Raw genomic sequence first — 12,405 nt, 5'->3', positions numbered from 1 at the left:
GCAACACATTTACATTCTCTCTCATATTTGTGGAAAGATGGATATATACACATGTGGACAGCACAGGCAGACACAGCTTCTCTGCCTGTGTCTGCCCCAAGCTGGCCAGACACAAGTTAATTTTGACACAGAGGTCATAGGGTGTTGTGCAGGATCCACATCAGCAAGACGGATTGTCTCAAGCTAAAATCTGTACACATCACCTGGATTCAATCTGGCTCCTTCCTAGATAGCTCTGAGAGTATCAGTTCAAGCTACAGAGAGCTTTAGGTATTCCCATTCTGTACAGACATTCAGTAGGGTGAGCTCTCACTAACAATCTGTCGCAGACATCCTTTTATGAAAATCCTTTCTTAGGATTTTTTCTTCCTGAGAAGCTGAGAGGCTCCAGGAACAAAATGTAAACAATGGTTATCTGCTGCTGTGGAATGCAACAGGTGGATCCGTGATTGGTCTTGTGTGGATGTTTGGATTTAGGGACCAGTCACGGCAGAGCTGGCTCTCTCGTTCTCTGTCCGAGCCAGCTGCCTTTGTTATCATTCTTTCCTTTCTATTCTTAGCTTAGCTAGCCTTCTGAGATGGAACTTTTCCTTTTATTCTTTAGTATAGTCTTAATGTAATATATATCATAAAATAATAAATCAAGCCTTCTGAAATATGGAGTCAGATCTACGTCTCTTCCCTCATCCTGAAAACCCTTGTGAACACTGTCACAACAATCCCTCTGTCTCAGCTGCATGACTAACCTGGCACAGGCAACCAGCCTCGTGCATTTGTACCCAGCACAACCCACAGGAATCCAACTCTGCAAGGATGGGCTCCTAATATTCTCCACATTGCATGAGCAGCAAAGGTGCAGCCCTCACACGAACGAATAGAAGTAATACTATTCTTATTTAAGACAATCCAGTTAACATCTGTTGATGCTATGCCTCCATCTCCACCTTTTTTAAATGAAGAGGCAAATAGATGGAAAAAGAGCTTCCATTTTGGTGCCTGCTTCTGGCATCTTTGTTTCCACATTCATCATTGCTGCACAATAGTTGCCAAGTTAAACTGTTGCTTCTCTTTGTTCATTTAAGCATAAAGACACAGTTCTGTGGTCTTATACAGCTATTTAATTATTTTGAATAAACACAATAAGAGTGAAAGTAGCCGAAAAAGTCAATCAAAGCATACAATCTTCACTCTCTTCATTGCTTAATTAGTAGTGTGTTAGGGCAGGGTATAGAGGTTATACAAGATAAGTTTCAGGCCTCTTGTGGTCTCAGAAATGTCCTTTTCATTACAGAATCACAGGATGGGGCAGGTTGGGAGGGACCACAGTGGGACATATGGTCCAACCTCCTGCTCACCCAGGAACACCCTAGAGTACATAGCACAGGATTGTGTCCAGACAGTTCTTGAATATCTCCAGTGAGGGAGACTCCACACCCTCTCTGGGCAATCTGTTTCAGTTCTTGGTCACCCACACAGTGAGGAACTTCTTCCTTATACTCAGGTAGACCTTCCTGTGCATCAGTTTCTGCCCCTTGCCTCGTGTCCTAGTGACAGGCACCACCATGAAGTGCCTGGCTCTCTCCTCTTGGATTTCCCCCGCCTCCCAAATTTATACACATTAATGAGGTCACCTCTCAGTCATCTCTTCTCAAGGCTGAACAGGCCCAGCTCCCTCACCTTTCCTCACAAAAAGGAGGCTCCAGTCCACTCACCATCCTCATCGTCCTCCGCTGGACCCACTCCATTACTCTTTTCTTTACAGTACTATTATGTGCACCTAATTAATTTTAAGTTATCAAGTTGCATCACAGTTAATATATGAAAATGGAGTATGAGAGGGTTGAGACTTCTTGGAGAGAAATGTCAGTCATTTGTAAGGAGCATCTTCCAGCACCACAGTGTCTTGCCAGCTTCGTTCCCCTGCCATCTGTACCTGCACCGCCTACATAATATGCACTCTCCCAGTTTATCATGCTGAGACAGACTTGATCAGACAGATGCTGGGCTGAAATGAGGAGAAACACCTGCCATATGAATGCTTATGAACTCTGCAAAGGTACACATAAACACTTATATGTGTGAATTACCCACACTATTCAAATAATGGTGACTGGAAGGTCAATCTGTAAATGATGAATATCCTGTGATACACTACAGGTCAGAATAGGTGATGTGGGAATCCACTATGGCTTAAATTTGGAAAAAAAAAATCACATCTCACTGAGTAAGTGCCCTCTGGTGGTATTCTTTACTGTCATGAATTAAAAGACACCATGATTTTTATTTTTTTTTTTCACATAGGACAGTTATTAAACTGCCAGATATAAAGTCATAAAAATCTTCACAGGGAAAACTCCCAAACAAGCTATTGTCTTTGAGAAGTGTATTCTGCAGGTTCACATTTCTTCTTGAGTATATTATTGGTCTTTTGAAGAAAACATATCTGGAATGACATAAAAATTAGTGCAGCTCAAGGCTAACTAAATTGGGTCACAAGTCCAGAGGTTTACAAATGTGTTTTTTTCTACCTAAAGTTTATGGAAGAATATATTGGACTGGAGTCAAAAATCAAGCCCTTGCTATTTCTATTTCTGGTATGTTACCTCAGCATTCTAGGATTTATGAAGCTACAAATGTTTGGGTTTTTATTTTTTGGGGTTTTTGGTTGCTTGATTGGTTGGTTGTTTTTTTGCTGATACACATTCAAGGAATAATTCTTCAGTGCAAAACAATAAATAAAAACATGTTATCTTTTAAAGTGATTTCAACTTACATTTTTAATATTTTTATTCTTCAATGACTAAAGCTACACTTGAAATATGGTTTCAGGAGTTGGTTTCCTACAGTATTTTCTTTGCTCCAATGTGAACCAGAGAAATAATCACCTGAAGAAATTTTCAAGATTCTTGTTTCTAGGTTGTAGGAGTTGAATTTTAAGTGGGTTGAGTTAACCTGTAAAGGCAATGATTGTAGCTATGTCTTCCATATAGTCAGTTCTGCTAATACACTGATAGTGTTGCTGATCATGTGTTTAGTATGTTATTTGCTAGATGGCCATAACAGTAGCCCGGGGTGAAGGAAGTTTGGTCAATTACTGAAAATGGGATTTTTAAATGGACTATGTAAAGATTTTTGCTTTGTTCGCGAAAATTCTTTACCTCCATAAGCATTTTTAAACTAGGGAAGACACAAAAAGTCTTGTATGTTGAGATTTGTTCTAGACTGTTTATAATTTCCTTTATTTTTTCTTAAATGCTGGAAAAATAAAGGCACATCTCTATCAATTTTTAAAAGTTTCAAGATATTTCTAGGCACCCAGTGTGAAAGAAATAAACTGATTCTGATGTATATATTCAAAAATATGTTCCTTGCACAATCTATCTAAAATAGAGCTCCTTTGAGGTAGCTAAAGCTCTGGCTGTTAAAAATAGAGGTACTCGACATTTTAGAAAGCTTGGACCAAATAAGCCTCTACCCATAACAGAAAAGTAGATTTGTACTCCTGGGAAAGATCCTAGGCCTAATCTGGCAAAAACTTTCAGTGCATAATTAATGTTCATCCTTGCTGCCACATGCGTATAATTGAGATCAAAGTTTCACTTGTGTACAAGTTAATTCAAAGCCCTTTTTCTCATTCCCATAACAAAGAATCAGTGTTATTCTGGAATCAGTGATGAGCAATAGGATAGCAAGTAGTGACTCATTTGCACTTTCAGTAATCACACTGGAGCACTTGACCTGTACAGCTAAACCAAACCATACACTTCAACCTAACAATGTTTAAGTTCAAGCATAATTTTCCTGAACTTTTAATATGAAAAATGTCTATCAATTACAGAATGAGTCATCAAAAGGAGAGAGAATTTCAGAAATATAAGTCATTAACTACAATGTACTTTGCAGAGGAAGATATAGGTAGAAAAGTCTTTTATGGGAACCTGAAGAATAGTGGGGATGTAGTGAGCTAGCACTTGAATAGAGTCCACTAAGAATTAAATTTTTAGTCCTGGAAACAGTTGTGTCCATAGCCATCTGCAAGCATAAAACACAAGCCTGTGGAAGGCAACATGCATATACAATTGGATTAAAGCCCCTATATGTCTCTCCACATGACTACAGGCAGAAAAAGTCAGTTTTCTTGTGAGTTTGTGTGTCTGAGAGTCCAAACTCATGATTAACTTTCCATCTTTGGCACCAATTTACTTGTGACCTTTTTTCCTCTCTGCAAAATCTAAAAAATCAGAGCAATGAAACTTCCCTGATACATTCTATTGCTGTCATGAAACAAATGAAGACTATGAAGTAGCCACATAAATCAGTCAATATTAAAATGGATTTTAAATGCAGCTGAGAGTAAACTACTAATCACAAAGTAGCTGAATTCTAGGTCATCCTACGTTTCCCTTCTGATGACGTAGTAGTCATCTAAACTGGATTTAGGTTTGCTACATGATATAATTAGAGAATAGTTTTAATAACATTCGTAGTCTATTTTTGAAAATTAAGTCTTGTCTCAAAATACAGCAACAGAGAATTTTAGATTGAACTCAGGTTTTTAGTTAAAAGCTGCATTTCTGATCCTGCAGAACTTTTATTGACCCTTTCCCTATGCTGTTTCAGTGTAACTATAGAAGCCCAGTTGTCTGGGCTTCTGACACACTTCTGGTTACTTCAGTACCAACTAAAGCCACCAGCTAATTAATCCACACCATGGGATACACTATGCAGTGTGACTGCATCTTGCACAGGCTGCCAGTGCTAGGGCATTCAGCATGTCCCAGCACAGTCACCTTTCCATGGAGCTGTAGTCCCTTGATGTGTGGTTGCTGGAATTTAGAGTTTGCAAACTGTCTTTACAAGGGTCTGTTTACAAGTGTCTTCAGTTCTGTGCTGCTCTGACCTTCTCCTCTGTGCCCCACTGGCATGTGAGAAGCAGACGCAGGAAAATGGTCCCTGTAATGTTTTCTTAGACTCCCTACTGGAAGACTTCATCCCACCAGGTGCAGTGTAGACTACACAGAGCAGAATTAAGGAAATTATACAATATTCTTGGTCATACTAATGTTTACAGCCCTTGCACTTTTTTTTTTCAACTTTGCTAATATTGCATCTATCTGCTTTGCAGCTCTGGTCATAATAAGCCAGTTATAGCAGTCTCAATGTCTTCTCTCTAGCCAAACAATTGTGCAAACCCTGAGAGATTTGCCATAAAAATGCTAGTGTTGTTTGGCTCAGTGGTAGATTTTCTCTTTTGTATAGAAATGAAAATGTGACGAAAACAACTCGTGGTGAGAAACCTGAGCAAATTTTTAACAGAATTAAGCTTCATTAAAGTAACAAAAAACCCAAACCAAAACAAAAAAGCTTTGCGGGCTACCTATTCCGGTGGGAAATGACTACAATGTATAAAAAATTCGTCTACAAAGTCACTTTGCATAGCTTTTTGTACATCAATATGTTTCTTTCTTAATTTTTTGGGGGAGTTTTTTTAGTGGCTTGTTTATTTGTTTTTCCTTTTGACTATTAGTAGGAAACTTTTCAGTGGTCATTACTTGATTTCCACTATAGTGGTGACCCATGCAGATTCTTAGCCATTTATGAATATGTAATACTGAACATTGTACAAAGTTCATTAATCTTCACTACCAGGTAATTAATGTCAAAGAGACAGAATACTTTTAGGTTCCCATAATTAATGTAATTATAAATGGGGGAAGAAAGGGGGGAAAAAGGCAGCAAGGAAAGTAAATTAATTCTGCAGAGGTCTAGATAACCTTTTATTGCTTGTTCAGGAGTATGTGAAGCCTCCTTCAAGAGATCATGAACACAAAAATTAATGAAAGGGTAGGAGGACTTGACAGACTCCAGAACTTGATGCTGTCCAAAGCAGTTTGCAAAGTAGAGAAGCAAGATAAATGCTTCTTCAGCTTTGAAGGAATGTAGAAAGCAGAGAACAATGCAATCCTTTGCTACATTCCAAATCCAGCTTCTCTCAGCAGTGAATCTGATTTTAAACCTAGTGAACATACTGTAGCAGACACTGTCCTTACTATTTTCCTGGTGCTGGCCCAGCAAAATATTAAGGGTGGCTCTAGTAAAAAAAGCAAAGGGGTCTCAGGGAGAATTATGCATAAGCATGGAGGCAAACACAGCCCTGATATACTTTTCCCTTAGCTATTATTGTATGGAGGAATTATCTGAGTAACAAAAGGCAAGGGTGTAAAATATACACAAAACGGGCGATTGATTTCAAGGGATTAACATCCTGTTGCTGCAGCTAGATGGTATTTTAGGACTAGTCTAGTCTAGGTCTAGTCTAACCCTGGATGGAAAAAGGATTTACCTAGATCCCTTATCTAAACACAAATTCTGCACTCTTTTAAGGATGTAATGATCTGGCGAGGAAATTTTTATGTGGTGTCAACCATCAATTGACTTTTAAACCGGAGTTCTTGGCTGAAGAAAGGTGCTGATTATAAATAGAAACACAGGTGACTGCAGAGTCCTGAATGTCTTTCCTTGGCACCTAAAAATAATTGTCCTGGAAGATGTAGTTCTGGAACCTTTTGTGTCATACCCTTGTCTAGTCATCATTCATCACACAAGAAGAGATCAGAAGGACACTGCAGGGAGCAAAGATGCACGTGTGCTTTGAGAATTGCATGGTATCAACTGAGAGAAAGGTATATTTACAGGAGCTTGCTATTCCAGACTCTGGACACACTGACATTGTGACTTTGCCTCTTTCACTCTTTGCCAAACTGTTTGCACCCCAAGCTCTTCCTTTGAAACAGAGTCTTTTGGGAATTTCTCCAAATAATCTGTGCAAAGAGAAAGTCCCTGTTTCCTCAGTGACACCTATCAGATAAGGTAGTGAAAAACAACTAAGAAACTGCAGAAACTTTAGCATTTGGCACATTTAAATGACTCTATAAATCACAGCAGTAGATCTGAAATAATGAACAATGTAACTGCGACACAAAAATGAATTAGAAAGTATAATGGGAATTTTTCTATTCTTTTTATTTTGCTTAAGTTTATAACTTTCTGCTCAGATCACTAATCATCACTGATTTTAAGTACAACTTTTAAAATATTTTCTTCAATCCATTTGACAGAGGTAGAATTTCTCATGGGAAAATTCCACTCTGCGGTATTGCCAAGACAAAGAGCTCAGAAGTAACAAAAGGGATTTAAAAATCCTAAGTCCTTTAAAAAATAGCTTGTTACATTGAAATTCCACTCCCTAAAACTTTTGTGTGACATTCAGGTCGTGATTTGAGGTTAGTTTCACAGGCTGATCATTTCGTTCAGCCCTGGAATTTTACCAGACATATCTGAAGTTTTGCCTCTGTGAGGCTAAGATAAATGTCCTAGCTGTAGAGAAAGAAAAATGTATTCAGATATACTTGTATCAAAAGCTCTATACAAGTCATTCCTAAAGCTGCTGGACTAGAAATATCAAAGGACTGCCGCATTCCACTGTCGTGAGCACACACAGAGAGCAGAAAAAAATACAGCTTGTGTCATATGGTTCACAATCTGATTAATAATTATTATCAATACTTTCATTATAATTATTTTGTTATAAAAATTGTTGTATTGATCAATAACTTTAGCATTTTATGAATTTTTAATGGCAAAATCAATTAAGTACTGACTCTAACAGCAAATTTACAAAATATCAAAACCTACCTAAATTAATGAAAAAGAGTATAACACAAAAAAAAAAAAAAAAAGCAAAGGGAAAGATAGGAACTAATTCTGAGCTAAGCAGTCCACCGGAATAACTTTCCCTCTATAAATGATGCCATTGTTCCAAGCTGCATTTTGTAGAAAAAGCTCAATTATTTTGCTAAAGCAAATTTATTCTGACATTGTCAACTGACATGGTCAACTTTCTCTGAGATAAACTGGTTATAAAGAAACTGATTACATTCTTTCTAAAGATAGTAGAAACATTTCCCTTCACTGAAAGAAGTACTGAATCAAATTCTAAAAGTTAAAATTGCCTAGAGTGTTTGGTGAGATCAGCAATGATCCTGAAAATTGGAAAAAAAACCCCTTAAAAATGTTCTGAAATTCAACAGGGTCAATTCCAGAATGCTCCATCTAGGTTGAAGTCTGGATGAGTGACTAGTGGATAAGGGACAGCTCTGCAAAGGACATTCTGATGATGATGGGGTTGCCAGTGTGAGTAGCAGCAGTCAATAGCAACTCAGTCAAATGCTAAGTCATCACAGGCTGAGCAGATATGGCCCTGTTTTAAATTAGCAATTAAGGTGCCCCCACTGCTGTACACAAGCCAGCCTTCCTGATTTCTGTTTTACAAAACTCCTATTTCAGCCACTCTCCAATTCATTCCAATTATAATGTCCTCACAGCATATGTTCAGAGACCATGCCCTGCAGCCTACCCTGCACATTCCACATTTGTCTAGTGAAATTTCTGGAGGACAGACACCTGAGTGTTAGTGCAGAATGTTCACTGGAGTCTCCTTCTCTGGATATATAATGCTGTAGCATATCACATATCTTATTTAGAGAATGAAAGTGTGTAATTTTATTCTCCTTTTTCAAGGGAATTTTTCTTTGGGAACTACATTTAATCAAAAGAGGAGAGGCTATCAATCAAGGGATTCTTCCCTTTCATCCTCATGAGACCCCACCTGAAATACTGTGGGTCTGTTAGTGCAACTTCAGAAGAGGACAAGGAAGATGGTCAGAGGGTGGGTGCACCTCTCCTAAAAAAGACAGACTGAGAGCTGGAGTTATTCAGCTTGGAGAAGGCTGCAGGGAGACATCATTGCAGGTACCTTGAGATGTTTTCAAAAAAAGGATGGAAAGGGACTTTTTGGACAGGCAGATAGTGACAAGACATGGGGCAATAGTTTTAAACTGAAAGAAGTTAGGTTTAATTTAGATATTAGGAAGAAATTCTTTACTTAGAGGGTGGTGAAGCACTGGAACAGGTTGCTGAGAGAGGTTGGGGATACTTCCTTCCTGGAATAATTCAAGGCCAGGTTGGACAGGACCCTGAGCAAGATGGTCTCGGGAATGGATCCTTGCCCATGGTAGGAGAGCTGGAACAAGATGGTCTTTAAGGTCCCTTCCTACCCAAGCCATTCTATGACTATATGATAATAAGCAAAATACTGCAGAATTAATTTCAGGTGTTTTTTTGCCTTGGAGTCCCTGGGCCCACTTCTGTGTACTCAAAAACATATTTTCCTACATCAGGATAATTTTTTTCTTTGCTGTTTCCATGTGAAATGTAAAACAGATGACTAAAATTGACTTCTGGCCCATTCCTGAAAACACTACAATGAAAACTAGATATTTATAAATGCATAAACAAGTTTAAGCCCGCAAATGTCATTTTTGCAGTCTCAGAAATAAGAATATCTAATATAATTAATCTTTGTCTATGTAAGGGACTTCAGAATTTAGATTTTGGGGCATTAAAGGTGGACAAGTGTTCTTTCCAAATAAGTCCTTTTTTCTTTTCTCTTATCATCTTGCATACGAGCTGCAGCTATACAGTTATGTCTGCAATTTTTTTTTCATGCATAGGAATGTCAGGAAGTCCTAATATACATCCTCCAGATAAGTGCTCTTTGCTCTCCTTTTCAGCTTCTCTTTCTACTGCTGAACAAGAGCTATGCATTGTTTTACCTTATCTTCTCATTCCCTATGGTTCACATTATCAAGCCTTTGCATGCTCCAGTTGAATACTTGCAGCTATTTCTGTGGTATCTTGTGAGGGAAAAATATACTTCATTGTGTATTAGTTACTTACCAAACCAAGGCCTTTGTATTGCATTAAAAGAACCAGCACTGCTTTTCTCACTAATCGTTCTTGTTTGGGCTTTTAATTATTCTCTTCCAACTTTCCCTTAATATTTGCAGATATTTATAATTAAGAAGGTGACTTTTTTTCCCAGCTGTGAATAAATTATGTCATGGCCAAATATAGAATAGTAAGGAAATGTTGTTTGTGTCAGGTGATAACGCAGGGAGAATAAAAAATATTTTCCTCAGTAGGACAGTGCAAATAATTCATTTTTCTATTTAATGATCCAACCAAAGAGGAATGAAAAGGGCACTTGGAATATTTAAAACTTCCCAATTTTCACTTGACCTGAACCGAAAAATCTCAGTAATAACTGATAGTGCTCAATCATTTAGCTTTACAAAACCATGAGAAAATACTACCAAGCAACCCAGCTTGTTGACATGGTGCCAAAGCCTGGATAAATATTAATGCCTAGAGAGATTGCTGCCTGAAAAAGGCCATTTGCCTGTTTTGAGGTAAACAATTATTCTTTGGAGAGAATCCCTCCAGATGAAGCAGGCAGCCCTCACAGCATTCATTGCAGGACAACCACAGCAGTAACTGGAAGTTGCAGCCAGCTCAGCGGGAGTCAGGGATCTTGGATGAGAGATCTTAGGAGAGACTCAGCAAAGCCAAGTGCAGCAGCAAGGAGCAGCACGAAGGCAGGCAGATGGAGAACACAGCAGCTGCTTGGGAGAACGCAGAGAAAGCCAGCTGAATAAGAACTAGGTGAGGAGTTCTGAAAGCACAAATGTACAAATTATTACTCATTCTGTATCTGAGATGTTAGTCAAGTATTCTGTGGCCAAAGCTAGGACAGAGCCAGCTTCCTGTGGCAAATGTCACTGATGAGCAGCACGTAGTGCGGTGGGCTAAATAGTGAGTCTTTAATGGCACAAAGCAAAGGCTCCCAATCTCCAAAGGCTGATGGGAAGAATTGCAGAGGAATAAACACACTGCAGACAGCAACATCATCTACTTTCTTCAGTGCTATAAAGAAGACATGTTTTCTTCTGGCTGTACATAGTATTTAGGGTGCCAGCAGAGTGTGTCTTCTCACAGAGAGAGACGGGAATGTCAAGGTAATGGTTTCTCTTCTAATGTCTTGTTCTCTCTCAGACTTTGAGGAGACTGCTCCAGGAAAAACAGACTCCACAAGGTGTCCTGGTACACTGCAGTAGGCAAACTGGATATGCCAGTGCAGTTATTGTGGTGCTCTTGATCCACATGCAATTGATGTGAGTGCATAAAGAAGATCAAAGCCACAACTCTGTCTCATGTTCCTCCTCTCAGTCTTTCATCTCTTTACCTTCACTTAGCAGAGGCAGCTTCAGTAGTTAATTTTAGGGTATCCATAGTTTATTTTGAAAAGGATGTTAAACCTGCCCTTTGCCATGCTGCTGGCTGGATTAGTGATAAAAAGAATCAGGAAAAAACAGGAAGGCATCCTGGGACTTTTCAGAGAGCAGTGTGGAGTTGAGAGTGTTGTGGTTGCTAGGTGAAAGATGTTCAAAAAGCCCTTGTTACAGGTAGAACAATGGGTTCTTTATCCCACAACACCAATTATGCCTATTATTTCCAGCTTCCATGAAATATGTGTTTATCCAGAGGAAATTTAATTTCTTCTTATCTATCAGCATAAATGGCTGCAAATGTGTACAGCAGGATTTGGAAATGTCCAACAGCTTCTCTGTGTCCTGCTCTGACCTGGTAGGCATGGGGTAGGAGGAGGAAACCTAGTGCTGCTGGAGCTCTGCTTGTGCTGAGTAAATTTTTATATTTGTTTTTACATTTGAATGGATGGATTTTGTGAAATACTAAAAACAATGGTATGGGAGTCACTTGTACCTCCTCTACCCACTGATCCTTTATTTCTGACTCCAGGAGGTCCAGAACACTACAGACTAAATTAATCAGGCAGCTGGGGAGGGGGTGTGTATTTAAATTAACAAATTAATGGGTTTCCTACCCATGTTAATCTTTTTATTCACCCTAAAAGGGAAACTTCTAATAATGACTGTATTTTTCGGTGCATATACAGTGCTGAAATCACATGATAACTGCATAGTTTGATTATCTGATAATATTAATTTTGTTTAAAAATTGAATCAATTACTAGGGGAGAAGTACAAAAGTAACATATGTAACTTTTAATTAAAAAGTATCACTTATCTCATGGGGAAAAAAACAGCTACAGGCTTCAATATGTGAACAAATTTTCCCAGCTTTTTTTTTTCCAGGTTTTGGTAGGAAAAAAAAGTTGGAATTATCACTGCTGGGATGGATATGATTTTCATCAATATAAGGCTGTGTTTGTTCCTTTACTGCTATGTCTTTGTTTTGAATTGATGAAAAGACAAAGCTTTTGGATCACTGCATCTGCTTGCTTCATAAAGCCACCTGGCTTTTCCAAAGCAAGTTAGATGGCTCTTCTTGTTGGGCCACAGGTGGAAAGGAGGACATAAATTGTTTCTGGAAGGTACTGAATTCATCTGACCACATTAGAGCAACTATATGGGAACTGTGATGACCAGTTGCTCCTAGTCAAAGGGAAAAAACTGTGCTGCTGAA

The sequence above is a fragment of the Molothrus aeneus genome, chromosome 2 (assembly GCF_037042795.1).
Source record: "Molothrus aeneus isolate 106 chromosome 2, BPBGC_Maene_1.0, whole genome shotgun sequence".
NCBI classification, from domain to species: Eukaryota; Metazoa; Chordata; class Aves; order Passeriformes; family Icteridae; genus Molothrus; species Molothrus aeneus.
This window is presented reverse-complemented; position numbering follows the sequence as displayed.